Source organism: Coregonus lavaretus, assembly GCF_964263955.1.
Source record: "Coregonus lavaretus genome assembly, chromosome: 2".
NCBI classification, from domain to species: Eukaryota; Metazoa; Chordata; class Actinopteri; order Salmoniformes; family Salmonidae; genus Coregonus; species Coregonus lavaretus.
Genome location: NC_139989.1, coordinates 39,156,741 through 39,178,097, shown reverse-complemented (window position 1 = coordinate 39,178,097; position 21,357 = coordinate 39,156,741). Strand labels below are relative to the sequence as shown.

The 21,357-nt window shown below is 41.5% G+C and overlaps 3 pseudogenes across 3 annotated transcripts; 2 read left to right on the top strand and 1 right to left on the bottom strand.

The window, feature by feature from the left end:
• The first annotated feature begins 590 nt into the window (after positions 1 to 590).
• On the top strand, positions 591 to 16,968 carry LOC311139025 (outer dynein arm-docking complex subunit 4-like; annotated as a pseudogene). The gene is made up of 5 exons: positions 591 to 707; positions 15,904 to 16,032; positions 16,336 to 16,489; positions 16,617 to 16,678; positions 16,792 to 16,968. The product of its transcript is annotated as an outer dynein arm-docking complex subunit 4-like (transcript).
• Positions 4,759 to 6,412, top strand: LOC311101278 (heat shock 70 kDa protein-like; annotated as a pseudogene). Its single transcript has one exon. The product of its transcript is annotated as a heat shock 70 kDa protein-like (transcript).
• Positions 16,969 to 16,972: 4 nt separating the features above from the next.
• LOC311139018 (outer dynein arm-docking complex subunit 4-like) lies at positions 16,973 to 20,495 on the bottom strand (annotated as a pseudogene). Its single transcript has 7 exons — positions 20,461 to 20,495; positions 19,531 to 19,726; positions 19,230 to 19,437; positions 18,313 to 18,399; positions 17,953 to 18,149; positions 17,178 to 17,281; positions 16,973 to 16,984 (listed from the first exon to the last, which is right to left on the bottom strand). The product of its transcript is annotated as an outer dynein arm-docking complex subunit 4-like (transcript).
• Between the last annotated feature and the right edge of the window lie 862 nt (positions 20,496 to 21,357).

Sequence of the window (21,357 nt, the reverse complement as noted above, 5' to 3'; positions counted from 1 at the left end):
ATTGCATTTTTATTTTATTTCCTTTGGCCTTGTTCTTTTCCAGGTGTACCCCAAGCTCAAAGAAAGTGCTAAGAACTAAATATTTTGGGATGCAAGACACTTATTTTTTGTGGTGTTTTGGAGAGATGGCAGGTGGTGATTTGCATATATTTAACTGTTTGGCGGTAATAAGATTAAAGCAATCAACAGTCAATCACCCTTTTCATCTGTTTCTAGTCCAGACAGGGCCGCTCTCTAAATGACCTGACGGTTTTCACTAGATAGCACAGCCACAAAGTAAAATTTGGATATATTGTAAAAATTCATGAAAACAAACATTTGCATTTTGGTCTTCAGAGTTAGTCATAAGATTAACAGTGTGGCTAAGGTTAGGTTTAAAATCACATTTAAAGAAGATAAATTGTGGTGGAAATGGGCGGGCTTGATGTCTTTCTGGCTGTGGTAACTAGTGACGACATAGAATGACCCCCCCCCCCCCCCGGAGAGACTTGTTAGGCTGATTGCTAGGATACCACTGATGGGACTTTGTTGAAACTAGACGAATGCAATTGCTTGCTAGCATAGCATTGGATGTTTTTTTTATTGCAAAAATGTATGACAATGAAGGAGACAAAAGACCCAAAAGTACATTTTCTACTTGCATGGCCGAGGGGGAGCAGTTGTACCACAAAGGAGAGTATGTCAAAGCCATTGAAAGCTACTCTAAGGTACGGCTTTACTCTGGGTGTTGGTAACTAGCAGCATTTTCGGCAGTTACGTTAGCTAACAGTGGGAGAGAGGATTGGCAGCAGGAAGAGTTGCAGGGAGGACTAATGTGTTGCTTCGTTCGTAACCAAGTGTTAAATGGGAATTTACCACATACGACTGCAAAAAATTCACTTGAACAGCCCTCCAACTGGTAGCGAACTTAATTATACTAGTGGGGAAACTCGTCTATCACATCCTGAGTTCTGGCCCCCACGTCACCTATGAAAATGACCTCGATAACAGCATTTTCGGCAGTTGAATGCAACAACAAATCATTCTTTATAAAAATCAATCTATTAATGTTTTTTTAAACCCTATAATGTGTTTACAAGCATGATAGCTGTACTTTTAGTTCATGGTTTACGCAGGTTGTTGAGTGGTTATAACGTGGATATAACGCGAATGTCTACCTAGGAACCCAAAGGTTGCATGTTCAAACCTCATCACTGAATACTTTCCAAATGCACTGTATATTAGCAAATACTTTAGCTACCATTTGTGTTTTTTGTCATTGAAATTCACAGGAGAATGTCACAAGCAGTTCACATTTGCTTGCATGATGAGGATACAGTGGCTTGCATTTTTCCTATTTTGTTGCCTTACAACCTGGAATTAAAATTGATTTTGGGGAGGGGAGGGGAGGGGGGGGGGGGGTTGTATCATTTGATTTACACAACATGCCTACCACTTTGAAGATACAAAATATTTTTCCCTTGTGAAACAAACAAGAAATAAGACAAAGAAACAACTTGAGCATGCATAACTATTCAACCCCTCCCCCTCTATAAGCTTGGCACATCTAGCCACTGGTATTTTTGCCCATTCTTCAAGGCAAAACTGCTCCAGCTCCTTCAAGTTGGATGGGTTCCGCTGGTGTACAGCAATCTTTAAGTCATACCACAGATTCTCAATTGGATTGAGGTCTGGGCTTTGACTAGGCCATTCCAAGATTTAAATGATTCCCCTTAAACCACTCGAGTGTTGCTTTAGCAGTATGCTTAGGGTCATTGTCCTGCTGGAAGGTGAACCTCCGTCCCAGTCTCAAATCCCTGGAAAACTGAAACAGGTTTCCCTCATGAATTTTCCCTTTATTTAGCGCCATCCATCATTCCTTCAATTCTGACCAGTTTCCCAGTCCCTGCCGATGAAACACATCCCCACAGCATGATGCTGGTGTTCTCGGGGTGATGAGAGGTGTTGGGTTTGTGCCAGACATAGCGTTTTCCTTGACGGCCAAAAAGCTCAATTTGAGTCTCGCTTGACAAGAGTACCTTCTTCCATATGTTTGGGGAGTCTCCCACATGCCTTTTGGCGAACACCAAACGTGTTTGCTTATTTTTTTCTTTAAGCATTGGCTTTTTTCTGGACACTCTTCCGTAAAGCCCAGCTCTGTGGAGTGTACGGCTTAAAGTGGTCCTATGGACAGATACTCCAATCTCCGCTGTGGAGCTTTGCAGCTCCTTCGGGGTTATCTTTGGTCTCTTTGATGCCTCTCTGATTAATGTCCTCCTTGCCTGGTCCGTGAGTTTTGGTGGGCGGCCCTCTCTTGGCAGGTTTGTTGTGGTGCCATATTCTTTCCATTTTTTAATAATGGATTTAATGGTGCTCCATGGGATGTTCAAAGTTTTTGATATTTTTTTTATAACCCAACCCTGATCTGTACTTCTCCACAACTTTGTCCCTGACCTGTTTGGAGAGCTCCTTGGTCTTCATGGTGCCCCTTGCTTAGTGGTGTTGCACACTCTGGGGCCTTTCAGAACAGGTGTATATATACAGAGATCATGTGACACAGATTGCACACAGGTGGACTTTATTTAACTAATTATGTGACTTCTGAAGGTAATTGGTTGCACCAGATCTTATTTAGGGGCGTCATAGCAAAGGGGGTGAATATATATGCAGGCACCACTTTTCCGTTATTTATTTTTTAGAATTTTCTGAAACAAGTTATTTTTTGCATTTCACTTCACCAATTTGGACTATTTTGTGTATGTCCATTACATGAAACCCAAATAAAAATCAATTTAAATTACAGGTTTTAATGCAACAAAATAGGAAAAACGCCAAGGGGGATGAATACTTTTGTTTATGCTAAGCAAATGTGAACTGATGGGCCATCAGTGCGGAATAGGCTAGACTAGAATGGTATAGAACAGAATAGCATTGATTAGAATAGAATAGAGAAGGATTAGCTGGTGTGTTCATAATTTGTCTTTCATTTCTAAATTAATACTGGAAATCTTAAATACTCTGGCTTTAATAATAATAAAAAAAAGGATCTTCCCTGGAATCTGTTGAGAGGTAAGGAGGCACATTAACTTGTGGTAAGTTGTTTGTAGTGTAGAAAAAAAGGACTTTGAATACCACTTGTGCAGTAGGCACTCAAATGTCTTCCAATAAATATATATTATTCATTAGTGAGAAGAAATGTATAGACTGACAACTCGTGAATTGTTGAGGAAATTCAGTGTAGCCGATAGACTGACATTTCGACTGAATAAGGTTGAACTGCATGCTGTTTAATTTGTGTAAAAAAAAAACTGTTTGATTCAAATTTCAGCATTTTAGTCAAGGCTTTGTGCGTTCTGGACAAGTCTCTGCGCCTCTCGAACGCTCTGGAAAGACGATAACTTTCATTTGCTGCGCTTGCAACGCATGCGCCTCGCAGCGTACGTCATCGCACAGGAACGCTGCGCTCTCGTTCGAGAAATGTCTAGAAATCATGAGGGATATTTTTTAGGCAATGGGGATAGTATATATTTTGGTGAAGTTCATTCCGTTTCAAACATCGACTCAACGAGAATACTAAAGGGAAAAGAAAGCAAGGAAAGAGAAGAGCCACTATCAACAGACCTCTACATTTATAAACTGTAAGTAACTCAGGCTGTGACAGTTAAACTTTATAGAAATAGAAAATTATGCTATGTTGGTTGTGTCGACATAGCCGATTTAGCTATAACATTATGCCATAATATTTGGTTTACTAATAAATAAATAATATTATAAAGATATCATATTATAATAGTCATCCATTTATTATGTTATTTCATTGGACTGACTAGGCCTATATTCACCATGTTTTCTAGCATATTATTATTTTATTATATTTTAGTTCTTTATTCGTTGTAAGAAAATCAGCTCTAATTCTTTGAAGATAACACAATATTATTCAGGAGGGTTCATAGAAAAAATGTAGGCCTGTTGTAAAAATAGTTTCTCTGTAATAGATTAGCTGAAATGATTGTGTCTGCCATTTTCTTTGTTAAACCCCACTGAAGATGTGCCTGGCCAGTATTAGTGTGTAACACTAATATATATATATATATATATATATATATATATATATATATATATATATATATATATATATATAATCTCATTAATAAATAACACAAACATTGACAACAGTGTTGTTATAAGACCTGGGTTCAAATGCTTATTATTGAATTTCAATGATTTTCAAAAACCGGTACATTTTGAAATATAAGTAGTTGAATTTTGGAATGTATTTGGAAATACATTTGGAAAGTATTGGCATGTATTTGAAAATACTCAAATACACAGACAAGTGTATTTTCAAATAATCATATGTAATACTCCATGCATTTGAACCCAGGATTGTTTGGTCCTAGGGGTATTTGAAATGTATTTAGAAACAAGTATTTGAAAATAGTTTCAAATAGAATTTTTATGAAATTATTAGAAAATACTTTAAATAGAAGTGGCCACATTATTTGAAAATACTAAAATACACAGAAAATAAGCATTACAAATACTTAAATACGCATGTATTTGAACCCAGGTCTGGTTGTTATTCAAGTATATTTAGGCTAACATCACTGTTGGTGGAGGTTTTCGTAGAATAATATCAATTTCTAAAATATTATTTCATTCTTTTGTAGGCAACTAACTCCACACCATCAAGATGTCATCAGCTAAAGGCCTGTCTATCGGCATTGACCTGGGCACCACCTACTCCTGTGTGGGGGTGTTCCAGCATGGCAAAGTGGAGATCATCGCTAACGACCAGGGCAACAGGACCACGCCCAGCTATGTGGCCTTCACAGACACTGAGAGACTCATCGGAGACGCAGCACGACTCACAGATACAGGCCACTAAGGACGCTGGAGTGATCGCTGGGCTGAATGTGCTGAGGATCATCAACGAGCCCACGGCGACAGCCATCGCCTACGGCATGGACAAAGGCAAGTCCAGGGAACGCAACGTCCTGATTTTTGACCTGGGTGGGGGCACCTTCGACGTGTCGATCCTGACCATCGAGGATGGGATCTTTGAGGTGAAGGCCACGGCTGGGGACACTCACCTGGGAGGGGAGGACTTTGACAACCGCCTGGTCAGTCACTTTGTGGAGGAGTTCAAGAGGAAACACAAAAAGGACATCAGCCAGAACAAGCGGGCTCGGAGGAGGCTGAGGACAGCCTGCGAGAGGGCCAAGAGAACACTGTCCTCCAGCTCCCAGGCCAGCATTGAGATTGACTCCCTCTTTGAGGGCATCGACTTCTACACCTCCATCACCAGGGCTCGTTTTGAGGAGATGTGTTCGGACCTCTTCAGGGGAACCCTGGAGCCTGTGGAGAAAGCCCTCAGGGACGCCAAGATGGACAAGGCCCAGATCCATGACGTCGTCCTGGTCGGAGGCTCCACCCGGATCCCCAAGGTCCAGAAGCTCCTGCAGGACTTTTTCAACGGCCGAGAGCTAAACAAGAGCATCAACCCAGACGAGGCGGTGGCCTACGGCACTGCCATCCAGGCAGCCATCTTGTCTGGCGACAAGTCTGAGAACGTCCAGGACCTGCTGCTGCTGGATGTGGCTCCCCTGTCCCTGGGCATCGAAACTGCCGGAGGGGTCATGACCGCTTTGATCAAACGCAACACTACCATCCCATCCAAACAGACCCAGACCTTCACCACTTACTCCGACAACCAGCCCGGGGTCATGATCCAGGTCTATGAGGGAGAGAGAGCCATGACCAAGGACAACAACCTCCTGGGGAAGTTTGAGCACTCTGGGATCCCCCCTGCCCCATGAGGAGTCCCTCAGATCGAGGTGACCTTCGACATCGACGCCAACGGCATTCTTAACGTATCAGCAGTGGACAAGAGCACGGGCAAAGAGAACAAGATCACCAACGACAAGGGGCGGCTCAGCAAAGAGGATATTGAGAGGATGGTGCAGGATGCTGACAAATACAAAGCTGAGGATGACGCACAGAGGGAGAAGATAGCAGCCAAGAACTCCCTGGAGTCGTATGCCTTCAATATGAAGAGCAGCGTGGAGGACGACAACATAAAAGGCAAGATCAGCGAGGTGGACAAAAAGAAAGTGGTGGACAGGTGTGACCAGACCATTTCCTGGTTGGAGAACAACCAGCTGGGCAACAAAGAGGAGTATGAGCATCAGCTAAAGGAGCTGGAGAACGTGTGCCAGCCTATCATTACCAAGCTGTACCAGCAGGGAGGGATGCCCACAGGTTGCTGTGGAGATCAGGCACGGACCAGCTCTGGTGCCAGCTCCCAAAGCCCAACCATTGAAGAGGTTGACTAAAGTGAGGGATTTGTATAAAGGACTTTTCTAAATGCATTAGTATCACTGCAAACAATTTGCTATTGAGGAAATACGTTGTACTTCTACTGATTTCTACCGGTTAAAATGTTAATGCATTTTTATGGCTCAGTACTATTTAGGAAGTGCTTTATATATTTATTGGTTGTACTGTAAAGATGACAATAGATAAACATACTGAAAGATACAAGAAAACACACTGGTGATGTAAATCTGTTATTTCATACTATATTGCATTGCTAAGACATTGCAAATAAAATGTATTGAAATACGTTTCTAGGTCTGTTGGCTGTTTCCTTGAATTCCTTCTCATCATAACAGATTCAGTATTCACATTTTTATAATATTTTTTACACAATACCATGAAATATTGTAAACAAAACGTTGATAGACAGCTAAACCACCAGAGAGAGGAGAACAGGTGAAGACACCCTAATGGCCACAATGTTTAGCCTATCAAGTCTTTATTCTGCGATAACATCTGATACAATCACTATGGTCCTTCTTGGAAAAAGAGGCACAAATACATTTGATTGACATTTGATTTTCCCTGGAAAAAAATTCTGTCACATACAAAAAAAACTATTACAGGTCACATTTCCTTACTTTGTGCTCATTGGTGTCAAGCTCAGAGAACCAAATACTGTAAAAAGTTATTGATTTTGGAGTATTTAAAGTGGAACTGACAGCGTTTTAACTTCTTTGCAGATATGAAACAAACAGACAATCATTATATCAGTAAAAACATATCAAATTCCCAGTTTATGTTTCAAAACCAACTTTATAAGAGGTTTTAGAAATAGGTTCTATTTGACTCAAAATTCCACGACGTAGAGTAAGACATTGTTGGCAGAATAGATGGATGCAGTTCAATGAATGATTAATATAATTCACCAGTACATTTCTTGGTAGTCCAAAAAATATTGCTATCAGGTTGTAAATTACAGCTGGCCTAGTACATTGTTTGCTGGCGCCACCCATTCGGGATGCACCGTTTCAGATTCAATGACTTAATATTTTCAACAAAAACGGTTGACTGTAATTAAGGCTGGGTATGTCAATACAATAACACTATAGGGTGTTCACCCATAACATTATTATTTAATTAAATGAAAAACATGCTTTACGTTAAAATGTTACAACAACCTATAGCTAAGTTTGTATTATTTTGAGTTATTAAATACTTTTTGATTGGGGTCACAGCATATTATGCACATCTGCCAGCATAGCAGCAAAGGCTGGACAAATTATTTATCTATTTTGTTTTAAAACGTTAAAATGCTATATACAGCATATGTACAAAAGTGGACATTACAAAGGGCCATATTTCTTCTAATAAAACAATGGCCAGTTTGGGTCGCAGATGCACGTAAAAAATAAAATAAAAAATAGGCTGGCCCGCAAATTTGTTGTGTTCTTTCAATATGGCCCGTGCGCTGATTGAGTTTGACACCTCTGGGTTAGCGTATCTATTTACAGTATGTCACTAGCTGTTTATTTAGCAAGCTAAAAGCACGGAGCCTAACGTTAGCTATCTAGCTGCTGTGAGGATGTCATATCATTGGAGGAGTGGGTGAGTGACCGACCTTTTTCCCCTCATATCGTTGTTCGTTGGCTACATTTAGAGATGCTGCAGGCGTCATTTGGTTAGCTAGCAACAAATGTGAATCGCTTTGCTAGCTAGTTAGTTATGATGAACTTGTTAGCATATCTATTAGTTGTCAATCAAATGTATTTGGCATCGATCAAATGGGCAGGCAGGCAAGTTCCCATTCAGTTGTCAAAACGTGGGTTGGGACAAGCTTACATTGGCAGGCAAGCTGCAGAAGGACGAGCGGGCTACTATTTCCCATCGTTTATCAGTGCAATTTTGACAGCCAACTAGCTGAAAACGTTTGAGAGGGTTTATCTAATGTTCCCTCATTAGATTTTAGCTCATCTCGCTCTGGCTAGCATTAGTTGTTGATCTTGTTGATGTGCATAGGCAACTGAGGGAGAGATAGCCTACCCTTTTCATGGTTGTTTGATCATTAGGATTGTGAAGTTTCCAAATGTAAGACTCCAGTGGTATTTACACATGAACAGAAATCCATTCAGGTGTATTTTGCGGCTTTTGGCGAATGCATTCTAAAGATCTTAAGTCATGCTTTTGCTACTGCCTGTAAACACACAGTCCAGTTCAAAGTGAATGATGGCAGGCCGGTGTGGCAAATGGCTTATTTGCATATAGGCCTACTGTAGCTCTGATTGGCTAGGGCGCACCGGTCTGCGTGGTCCTGGACAGGACAGATGTTTTTACTAGGGTTTATTCACTGCAGTGTCTATTAATTTTCCAAATGCAAGGCTGCTTTCCCACTCTATATTGCTATAGAAGTTTCACAAACGCCTTACTATATGTCATTCCCAAACATTCTATGAATTTATAAAAACGACCATATCTAAGTGTGTCATATTCTTCCTGGGGGTGTATATGAACAGATTTTAATAAGATTTCATGTTGTTAAAATAGTCAGTTCCACTTTAATATTCTTGGGGTCACTTAAGGAAAGTACCACATAAAAACAGTTGAATGATGTGGCGTATTACAACTTAGAACAGGTTGCTAAACAAAGTCAAGGTTTGAGTTTTACAAATCACACACTATTTACAACCAGGTGTGCCACAGAATGTTCTGTCCCCAGGAAGTGTTCAGTTCATTAAACATTTTGCTACGTTGCGTTGTTTGGTTTGAACGGCACGTTTCCCCGAAAGGATACACACCGTACTTCAACAGTTTTGGCGGGTTGTGGACTGATCATTATGGGTGTGACCATTTGAAATGGCAAAACTTGTGCAGCACACTGTACAACACCCCCCTTTGGGCCACCATAATCACAATGTTTTTTAACTGGTTGTTTAGAATAGCACTGTTTCTGTTGAATCAAAGGTTGAACATTGTTGTGTCATGCTGAAAGAGGCCCAGCTCTTCTCTTCTCTTCTCTTCTCTTCTCTTCTCTTCTCAGCTAGCCACTATCAGTGGAGGCTCCTCGGAGGAGGAAGGGGAGGACCATCCTACTCAGTGAATTTAATCGAGAAAAAAAAATTGTGGAACAGTAAAACTATTGATAAAACTGTATTAAATATATTCACGTCACCAAATAACTGATTAAAGCACACTGTTTTGCGATGAAGGTCTACAGTAGCCTCAACAGCACCCTTTAGGCTAGCACAATGGTGTAGCCGGAGGACAGCTATTTTCCGGCCTCCTCTGGGTACATTGACTTCAATAATTCAAAACCTAGGAGGCTTGTGGTTCTCACCCCATTCCATAGACTTACACAGTAATTATGATGACTTCTGGAGGACGTCCTCCAACCTATCAGAGCTCTTGCAGTATGAACTGACATCTTTTCCATCCAATCAAAGGATCAGATCATTAATTTAGTACTGAAAGCATAAACTACAGCTAGCTAGCACTGCAGTGCATAAAGTGTGGTGAGTAGTTGACTCAGAGAGAAAGAGAGAGAGAGCTAGCTATATTTTGTTGTATTTTTTCTTCTTCTTAGTTTACCTTACACTTAGCTAATGCAGCTTATTTAGCCTACTCAATAACCTGACTCAAACAGATATTAATGCTATTTATGTTAGCTAGCTGGCTAAGGCTATCCAACACTGCAACTCTTCCAAGTCAATGTAAGCTTTTTATTTTTTATTTTATTTAACCTTTATTTAACTAGGCAAGTCAGTTAAGAACAAATTCTTATTTACAATGACGGCCTACACCGGCCAAACCCGGACGATGCTGGACCAATTGTGCGCTGCCCTATGGGACTCCCAATCACGGCCGGTTGTGATACAGCCTGGAATCGAACCAGGGGGTCTGTAGTGACGCCTCAAGCACTGAGATGCAGTGCCTTAGACCGCTGCACCACTCGGGAGTCCACTTATAAATGTATTTCCACCGGGGCCCGCCGGTTTAACTACTAAACTACTTGCTGTACACTGTAATGCATGACTGTACACTTGGGATTGGATTATGGGTTTACTAATGCGTTAGTTCTAGTTTTTTTGTTTTACTATAACCTTAATATGGTGACAATGATGTAGGCTGTGTAGCGGTTAGCGGCTATGGTGTGAAGAGGTTTGGCATGGAGAGGTGTTTGTGCCTAGTCACAGACAGCTGTTGTGTTGTGTACTGAAGTCCACAAGTGAAGGGAAAAGTTGAAAGGAGGAAAGCGTGTAGATGCAAGAAGGAATTTTACAACAAGCAAAGTGATAATGCTCTATGTGGCTGCTATGAAAGTGAACTGTGTGTGTGGGGGATCAGGGGTGTTTTTTGTTCCGCCGATTCTGTAGCAAAATGTTTCTTAAACGGAACGGGGAGGGACCTACCTTTTTTTTTTTTTTTTGTCATTTTTAGCAGACGCTCTTATCCAGAGCGACTTACAGTTAGTGAATACATCTTTTTTTTTTTATACTGGCCCCCCGTGGGAATCGAACCCACAACCCTGGCGTTGCAAACGCCATGCTCTATCAACTGAGCTACATCCCTGCCGGCCATTCCCTCCCCTACCCTTGACGACGCTGGGCCAATTGTGCGCCGCCCATGAATCTCCCGGTCGCGGCCGGCTGCGACAGAGCCTGGATTCGAACCAGGATCTCTAGTGGCACAGTTAGCACTGCGATGCAGTGCCTTAGACCACTGCGCCACTCAGGAGAACACACCTGAATTTGTCCAATAGAAACTCTTGAAATGTTTTGCAACTGTTTGGACTAAAGATTACACCCCAGATCAGCTAGATGCAGGCAAAAAAGAAATGTCAAGTGTACAAGGCGGTATTGAATGTGTCACTGTCTGTCACCTTGATTACTCCAATTTGTCTCTCGACCTGTGCACCCACGGTATGAACTTTAATTTCTAGGCTATAGGTTGTAGCAACCTCATGATGGGTATAGGGCAAATTTGAGTATCATGTAGTAGCCTAAACCTATCGATGTTACATTGAGCTGGGTGAATGAGAATATGAATGACAGTCATCCAATATGCTGTTATAGAAATAAGGCCATGGTCATAAAAAATTATTATCCATCTTCAACGGCACAATGCATATATAGTGGGTCCTCATTTAGTAGTTGTGTTGAACTGCAATGCTGTATGGTAAGGCATCTTAAAGTGTGTGAAATCATAGTATTTTACTGTCAGACATTGTTGCCGTTGATGCTCATTTAGACCACCAGAGGGCATCTTTGAGCACATCTACTCCAGCCTGAAAGAAATACTGCAGGCCTACAGTGAGACTACAAAATAAAGCCATGTTGTCGACAGTTTTATGGGTTTAACCTTCTGAGTGAATCATTATATTAAAGAAAGAATTCCCCTTTCTTTATAATGGGCAGAAAACTGTATTTGTTTTCTGTATTTTTTATTAACTCAAGTTTCACACTGTGGTAAATAAACATGTTAAGCCATATTTTCATCTAAACTAATTTCTATTTGATAGGGTGCCATTTAGGCAATTTATGATATCGATTATTTTGTTATTAGATCCCAGTTTGTTATGTGGTGTGTGTGTTTCTATACAATCATTCAAATGAGTTGCCATCATCAATTAGCTATTATGAGCGTTTTGGCTAGCTATTGTCCAATTTAATGTCTTATCAAGGCGTGAACTGCGACCCACGTCCATTACTACTGTAAGCCCAGTATTCTAAAAATGAAAACCCAGCATCTACAGTACTTTTTCATCAACAACTTTGTGTTTTTGTTAATAAAATATATTATAATTAGTTTTCTGTTTCAAAATGCAGATGTTTATTAGGTTACTGTACAGCAGCTGTTACCAAACTAGGGGTCGGGACAAAAGCTCTCACTGGATAACTGACACTTCCTAACTTGACATTGTCTGGTAAAGACATCAAAATTCAGCAGGACAGACAGTGTCTCTGTTTCACCACGCTCTCCACCGGGTCTGCGTCGCACCAAACGGCAGACATCACAGACACCGGGAATCTTCCATTTCAGTTGGTCCTCAACACTTAACGCCACCCCAGCTTTCACTCCTTTCAACAGCGCTCAGCTCCGGAGAGCATAGCAAGTCAAAGTTCTTGTCCCAAGACGTGTGGTGCGGAGCGCCCGCTCCCTCAGGACAGAATAAAAAAATTATCATGAGTCCACTTCTAGTTACTTTCGCCGATTCAACAGTCCCCAACTTCATCTCCACCAATCCTGACACCACATATGGATGAGCCAGAAGGCAAGGATCCATTCTCTCCAAAAATTTCACTCCCACTGGGCCAGAAACATCCTTGTCATCAGCGGGACGAGGCCCGAAATCGGCAGGTTAAATTTCGGAGCTACCGGAGTAAGTATTTTCCTTTTTGTACTTGACGCCAATCTTCCTCACGACATCGCTTCCCTCTACACTCAGCTCCTTTCCTTCTTCCTCACTGTCCATTTCCACATCTCCACGCTTTTTCCGCTCCTTCACATCTGCTGTAGTAGCAAACTGTTCAAATGGTTCTTGTCTCTTCAATTTGCCGCCATGTCGCGTCGACTCAAAAAACTCTACCAGCCGCCATTACACTTCTTCTTCTATGATATGATGGCGGTCCGCAAACAAACGTTTAAACCAAATAAATCCCTAACTTCTACCACACCCTCCCCCTCCCCAAAAAACCTCTCACCAACCCCATTAAACTTTCTCTATATCATGCTGAAACATTCCAACCTTAGGATTGTTCAGCATGTCAACAACCATTTCAACAGTAACATCTGGTACCCCCAATATCCCTTTTGCCATCTCCACAATAGCCTTCAACCTGGCATTTCTGCTTTCCACAACCCGAGTCGTATTGTTAACCTTACCAATAAAAGATGTGAAGTTAACCTTATTAATTATCAAAGTGTCCTTTGACACCACACATTCATGAGCACAAGATTTCTGAACAGGCCTCGAAACCATGCCAGGACCATCAGAAGCACCAGCCCCGACAGTAGGTCCACTTACTACAGGTACATCCATGAAAGCTCCATCAGTCCGCACTTTAGTTCTACCAATCTGTTTTACGGCCTCTGCATACGATACATCATGACTGATCCTATATCTCTGAGCCTCTCTAGCCTCTCTCTGTAACTGGCATCCACCAAATGCTGCACTGTGTTTCCCCCCACAATTACAGCACTTAACCTTCACATTGCTTCCACATTCACCGTAATCATGTGCCCCTCCATACTTGCCAAATATTTTCTTTCCTTTACACTGAGCAGCTAGAATGTCCCATTCTTTGGCATTTAAAATACCACAGTGCATATGGGACATATTCTCGAACATTGAAACTAAGGATTCCTATCTGTACTTTTCCTGGCAAGACTTACTCAAACCTCAGCATCACTGATAAGCTTTCACATCTTTGACCCTCTTTCCTACTGATCAACTTTTAGGCCTCAATCACTCTGCCTCCCTTCACATTTTATTTCATTTAATCTGTGGACATAGATTTTGGGACCCCAGTGATGACTCCCTTCAACCTAGCATAAGCACCAGGGACATGGCTTTTAATCATCTTCCCATTAAGCTTTTCCATTTTCAGAATCTTCTCTTGCTGAGCCTGGCTACCACACAATATTAACAATCTACCATTTCGGATGAACCAAGCTAATTTGACTTCACCTACCTCTTTCTCTACGGCATTAGTTAGTCAGATAGGGTGTATGTGAGGACCGGTGGTCTAATCAAACACTATCACCACTTTCCACACCGACACATCACTTCTCTTGCTTCCTACCTTGGCCGTCTTTATGCTTTCTTTACTAGATGCTCCACCGCTTTCTGTATCATGATCTCTCTTCTTCCTATCTCTTTCCACTACCGACCATTCCTGTCCTTGACCCTCATCCTCCCGCTTCATACCATCAGAACTGACACCCATACTGTTCGCATTCCAGCACAGCTGTTGCTTCACCAACTTTATCTCAATCCTCAATTTCGTCCGCACTGCTCGCTGCCATTTCCGACCTCTTGTCCCTTCGTCCAAAATGTTTACCAGGCAACGCTTGCCCCGCCGCCATTACACCTCGCGGCCATCCTCCCCCATTTAAATGTTTTATTTGGATGGGCAAGGAGGTATGGTAAGGCGGGCCAGGTCCTCTAAAGCCCGCCCATAACACTGGCCCTGGTTTAAAGTTGAGAGATATCGTTCACGCAAATAATGAGACTGGGTGTGTAAGTATGCCTCCAGAATAATATGGTAAAGTTGGCTTCATGAATAGGCCCTCAAACACACATATATATATTATATTTAAAAAAAATTAAAGACCAAGGACATCCAAAATCCATCAGATTAACCGTTTTTAATGAAGCCAGCAATGCAAATAATTAATCTCAGTGATTGACAGTATACAGGTATTATTGCATGTTGACAAACCAATCTCAGTGAAATGAAATGATATCCCAAGGGGTGCACATTTTGGTTTTTGCCCTAGCACTACACAGCTGATTCAAATAATCAATGTTTGATGATTAGTTGATTATTTGAATCAGCTGTGTAGTGCTAGGGTAAAAACCCTAGTACATCTAAGACAGCCAAATGTCGGAAACTGTGGTTTTCCAACAGCAATGCTCCGATCAACATGGCAGTGTTGCCATTGTTTATAAAAGGTTTTCATTCATAATGTTGAAATAAACATGTCTCCAAACCCCATATCACACACTCACAAACTGAAATCATATGTGTGTACATTGTACAATCAATTAGTGAGGGAGAGCCTCAAACATCATTCATTTGTATCCACTGTATACATGAATCACGGCAAAGTTGGTTCTTGTTTCAGTCATGTCTTTGGTCACGTTCGCATGAGTAAAAAACAAATAATGATTATTTGACAATAGAGCCTCCCACAATTCAAGCAATGGCTGCAGGGTGAAGGTATGAGAAACTGCAGAAACTTGCAGTTGGCCGCAGTCAAAACTTCATGACCTTTGATCATATGATTTTTGTAAAGTTCATGCTGTTGACATGTAGGCGCAAGTCGGACAATTATTATCCCCATAATGCAACACACTTTGAAAGGCTGTCAAAAGTGATCCGCTCGAACTCGCCCAGTGTGTACTTTTGGGAATGAACAGCACAGGTGAACAATGCAGTGTGCACATGCTCTGTTGCTCGTTTATTGCCTGAGTGGCGTGACAAACGTTGCATTACCGCCACCTGCTGTGAAGTTTGTGTAATGGGTGATCTGATTCAATCGCGGGTGTCCAGGAAGCGACTAGTAGCAAAGATGATATCTGTGGCGTAGCTCTAATGATAGCTAAACAATAAAAATGTAGCCACTTATAGCTATCTAGCTATTTAGCTATGACTATTTAATCAATTTGCTGATTGTTAAGCTTGTGGTTGAATGCAATCTCTGTGTATATGGATTTAGACAATTTCTTCTTACACAACTGTCAATCGAAAACGTATGCACTGGTTGCCAAGTCAGTTGGGCTGTCTTCTCAGTCAGTGGCTGGTGGCTGTTTTGCTACTCAAGTCTACACTACATATATGTCAAGTTTGTATTTGTAGCTAATGACAGTTCATCCATTTCTTACAGGCATTGATTCTTCAGCCAGATGACAAAAATTGTCTGGTTGCCAGATCCAAATGCTATGTGAAGATTTGAGATTCTGATAATGCAAGGGATGCAGAGGCCTCTCTCATGGAGGACAAATAATTCTTTAAGGTGCCATTTAAACTTTGGTCATCATTATACAACCCTGTTCTATTTTTAGCCTTTGGCTTTATTGTGTAGCAGTCATTGTATTATCTCTCAGCCAGTGTTTGCCATTATTGAGGGAAGCTTTGTATTGTCTGTTTTGTTTGGAACGAAACAGCTGTCTCCCCCTGTCAGCCAGCGATTGTACTTGGCCAGAAATTAAAAGCTTTTATTTTATTTTCAATGACCACTAGGGCACACTGTTGTTTCTGATTAGTAATCATTTCCCAAGCAAAACCCATTAATTTATTTGTATTCCTCATTTTCCAGGGTTTGATTCAGAAAGCGGAAGCTTTATACACCATGGGAGACTTTGAGTTTGCGCTGGTGTTTTACCACGGGGGGCACAAACTGTGGCCAGAGCTGCAGGAATTTAGACAGGGAATTCAGAAGGTCCAAGAGGCTATCGACAACTCTGTGGGCAGTAAGTACTGGGTCAAAATATATTTGTGTAAAAGACCAACAGATTGAGTACCTCATTGTTCTCATAATGCAGTTTTTGTAAGTTTTGCATATATTTTTCTAAATCGCTTATCTTTCCACCACATCAGGCCCCTCATCTGTGAAACTGGAAAACAAGGGGGACCTGTCCTTCTTCCACAAGGCAGATGAGGTGAGTCAATGGTAAAGTCTTGAAACGATAAGATGCATCTTTTTCATAATTCCTCCCACCTCTTCATGCATGTCATCCTCATGATGAGTTCTGTGTGTGGGATTGATTGGCAGGTGAAGAAGGGATGGCCAAAGGGGCTTATTCACCCCCTGAGAAGGGAGATGAGGCAGCAGAACAAGAAGACAGCCAAGCAGCTTCTGGGAGAGCTCTACAGCGATAAGGAGTACCTAGAGAAGCTACTGAAAGATGAAGGTAGGACAGCCAAAAATCTTTTCTTAGCCTGTTCCTGAATTTTCACTCTTTCATCTGAGTTTCAATACACAAGCAATACACTGTCACACTTGGGGAGATGCTCTTTTATCACTTACCCTATCTGGAGAATTGGCCTCTACGTGTCCTTTGATTTCCCTTACACATTCATTATTATCAGCATGAATTACAGAGCCCAGTGTGTGGTCAAATATTCCATTAAAATCAATGTCATAAATGGCCTCCAGACTTGGTGAAAGGTAAGATGCGGGCTGGGGAGAGACTGGAGAACCTTAGCCCTATCCAAAGCTCTTTCAAAGTGGGCAACACTGGATTTGAAGTTGCAAAGCTTCACTGGGAGAGGACACAGAAGGAAAGGACTGTTAGGACCAGTTCAATGCTTTGACCAAGATCAAGTAGACCAAGACTAATCACGGTTTCCATGAAATCAACACTCGTGTCCCCAGGTTGTAATTCAAAAGAATCACCACTGATGTGCAGTCCACATCTGATCAGAATTGTATGGACATTTTCCCATTCAATCCTATAAACGTCAAGGGAAAGGGGATATATAGTCAGTTGCACAACTGAATGCATTCAACCGAATTGTATCTTTCGCATTTAACCCAACCCCTTTGAATCAGAGAGATGCGGCGGGAGGCTGCCTTAATCGACGTCCACGTCATCGGTGCCCGGGGAGCAGTTGTGCGGGTTAACCGCCTTGCTCAAGGGCAGAACGGCAGATTTTTCCACCATGCCGGCTCGGGGATTCGAACAACACTGTCCCAACGCTCTAAGCTCTAGGCTACCTGCCGCCCCTCAATGGAACCACAGTACATACAAAAATACATTATATTAATTAGATCAAGCTCAGACATGAGATAATGGCGTTTTCTTCAAGAGTCTGTAAAGTTTAACTTAAAATACAGGCCAGGGGGCCATTGCTATTGCTATACACATCACATCTTATCTTATTAACGACTCAAACAAGGGAAGGGTTTCTCCACACTTCTACCTGCACTTACTCTCTGACTGTGCCACCAACACACAGGCGTTCCGTTGCCACTTCTCATCAGCGATTTCATCGGCTACAGCGAGTGAGCGAACGCCGTAGTCCTGGGCCTCGGTGTGACGCTTCAGCTCAAGGTAGCAGCGGCCTATCTCATGGAACAGCCAGGTCCTCTCCAGACCGCCACAGGCCAGGGGGATCTTTTCCTCCCAGATGAGAATGGAGAAGTAAATACACAAACACAGTGAATAGAATGACACAGTGAATCCATACATTAGGAGTCCTTTGTATTAAAGAAAACTCTATTTGCTTCATTACACAATCCAAACATATAAACACACAGATGTGATGCCATATACTTTGAGATTCCACTTATGCATCGATAGCCTGTGGGAACTTTCCTATTCTGGCGTACACTCGGCCAACATTATCAAGTGCCCTTGACTTCGCTTCTGGGAGTTTGCTGTTGGACAACAAAGAAAGCGAAAGAACACTGTTAAAACAATAAGATGCAGTGTGTGAAAAGCACTTGATTTGACATGTGGGTCATTAGAAAATCATATACACTCCCCTACGTATTTATTTGGACAGTGAAGCTACAACTCTTAATTTGGCTCTATACTCCAGCATTTTGGACTTGAGATCAAATGTTTTATGAGGCGACAGTACAGAATGTCACCTTTTATTTGAGGTACATTTTCATACATATCTGTTTTACCGTTTAGATATGAGTGCACTTTATGCATCAAGTCCCCCCATTTGAAGGTGTCAAGTATTTGGACAAATTCACTTAGTGTATTAAATGGAGTCAAAAGTGTAGTATTTGGTCCCATATTCCTAGCACGCAATGATTACATCAAGCTTGTGACTACAAACTTGTTGGATGCATTTGCTGTTTGTTTTGGTTGTGTTTTGGATTATGTTGTGCCCAATAGAAATGAATGGTAAATAATGTATTGTGTCATTTTGGAGTCACTTTGATTGTCAATAAGAACAGAATGTTTCTGACCACTTCTACATTAATGTATCGTGAATAATGATGAGTGAGAAAGATGCACAAAGATCATGCCCCCAATACATGCTAACCTCTCACCATTACCAATAACAGGGGAGGTTAGCATTTTTTTGAGGGTATGATATTTATGCCTCTGTAACTTTCTCAAACACATAATCTCAAATCCAAAATACTGGTGTATAGAGCCAAATTAAATGTTTTAGACTCACTATTCAAATAAATGCGTAGTTGAGTGTACCTTTCAGACTGAAATGAAGTGTCCACTCCACAGCACTCACCATTGTCTGGCCAGGTCCAAGTCCTTCTGATGGCTGTCCAGTGCTTTGTCCATTTCTCCCAGGTCAATCAAGGCATTTCCAATGCAGCTGTGAAGGTTCCCCAGCACCTCTTTCTTATTGGGAACCACCTCCTCTGACCAGCATTGAATTAACTTCAGGACCTCCCGGGCTTTCTTCAGGCTGCTCTCTGCATTGCCTGCAGTCAAAGCTCAGAGGGGTGAAAAAAAGAGTTTACCATTGATCAGGATGTATTAATAAGCATCAAACTACCATATTCATCCTTGGGTCTGTTCTGTCTTACCTGCATCAATCTCTTCCAGGCTCTTGAGTACAAAACGGGTGGGATCAGAGGGAGGGTTCTGCCGGGTCTTGTTCACTTCTGCTGCATGAGCTTGTGGTCTCTCTCCCGCGCGTAGATGGGCTTCTGCTGGCGCCAGAACTCAGTGCGTGTGTCCAGATAGATGAAGCAGTTCAGGATGAGGTCCTGCAGGATGACCCTGCGAGGGATGCCATCCAGAAGGTTACCTGAACATCCTTGTCAATTCAAATCACTTCTATCCTATTGTCAAATCACAATGGCTCACTGATACAATATTTTATGCCCTTATTTAGGCTCTCCGTGAGGCAAGACAACGTTTATGAGTGCTCATCACAAGATGACTGAAGAGGAGCCACAGACAGATGTTCAAAGACAATGTAATAAAAACTGGCTTTTAAACATGCTTCTCTGACCTCCACTTCAGTTTTTTGCATACTTTTATTTTCTTTGTTGATTTACGTATTTAGAAATAGAAAAATTGCACACATACAAAATGTACATACCCCTTACAGAATAAACGTAGGAGATACAGCAACAGCTGAGGAAAGGGCTTCCCCAGGGTGGGAACAAAATTGAATTATGCTATGATGTATTATTAATCTACACAGGAATTCAATCATTACAGCTATGTAGTATGAATGGATGTCTTCCTTTTTATTTCTGTGTTTCCTGTAGTATTGCAATAAATGCATGTTTAGCAGTGTAATGTTTTGTAGTGTCTCATTAATACAGCTGTTTGTGAAGCCTTGCCTAGTGTTTTGGGGTCGTCTTTTTTTGCACCACTCATGATCCAAAAAGCAATTACTGTGTGTTGGCACTTGGCACACGTGATTTTTAATCGAATTAAAACTATCTGAGAGACAGAAAGAAGGAAACAGGTTTAAAAAGATGGTTAAGGTGTGTTTGGATTGCCTTATGAAACTCTTGAACTCTTGCTGATCTGGCATATTTTTCAGCAGAGCCTATTAGCAGGTGTTCAGTAACTTGGGTTTTATTGCCTGTGCCAATGTACATATAAGCAGGCCATTGGAGATGAAAACAACAGACAAGTACAGACTTGCACAATGCAACCAGTCAAAAATCATCTTACACTTCTTTAGAACTGTGTATATAATATAATATAATATGCCATTTAGCAGACGCTTTTATCCAAAGCGACTTACAGTCATGCGTGCATACATTTTTTTTTTTGGGTGTATGGGTGGTCCCGGGGATCGAACCCACTACCTTGGCGTTACAAGCGCCGTGCTCTACCAGCTCTTTTCCCTTTAGTGTTTTTCTATCTGATTACAAGGCTAGTTCCCTTTACTTCTGCACTCTGATATCATTGTTTCAGGCTGGCATGCTGACGTAATGCTGTGATTCACTAAGCAGCTGATTCCCTTTATATGGGTATTAAGAAAACCTGACATGTTATCATATTAGAAAGTGATTAGACACATGTTCTGTAAAGGAAATATGCTCAACAGTCTGGGGGCAGGATTTCTGTCTGTTGAGCATATTTTCTTTACAAAACATGCATTTCTGGAAACATTTTTTATACAGAGCTTTATTTTCCAAAGAGTTTGTGTTGTGGACCTAAAATCATAAACTGGCACAATATAAAATGACTGTCATTGTTGTCACTTGTGCTGTGAATTATCAGACTTTCTGGCATTATTGCCATGGCTTATGGAATTTAAATTCTAAATATGAGTTTGGTATTTAATTTTAATCTCAGCCAGGAGCAAAGTCTACATTGTCATTGCTGGGACGTTCGCGTTGATAAGAGCGGGGGCGCGCAAACGATTCGAAGCACCCCACCCTCAA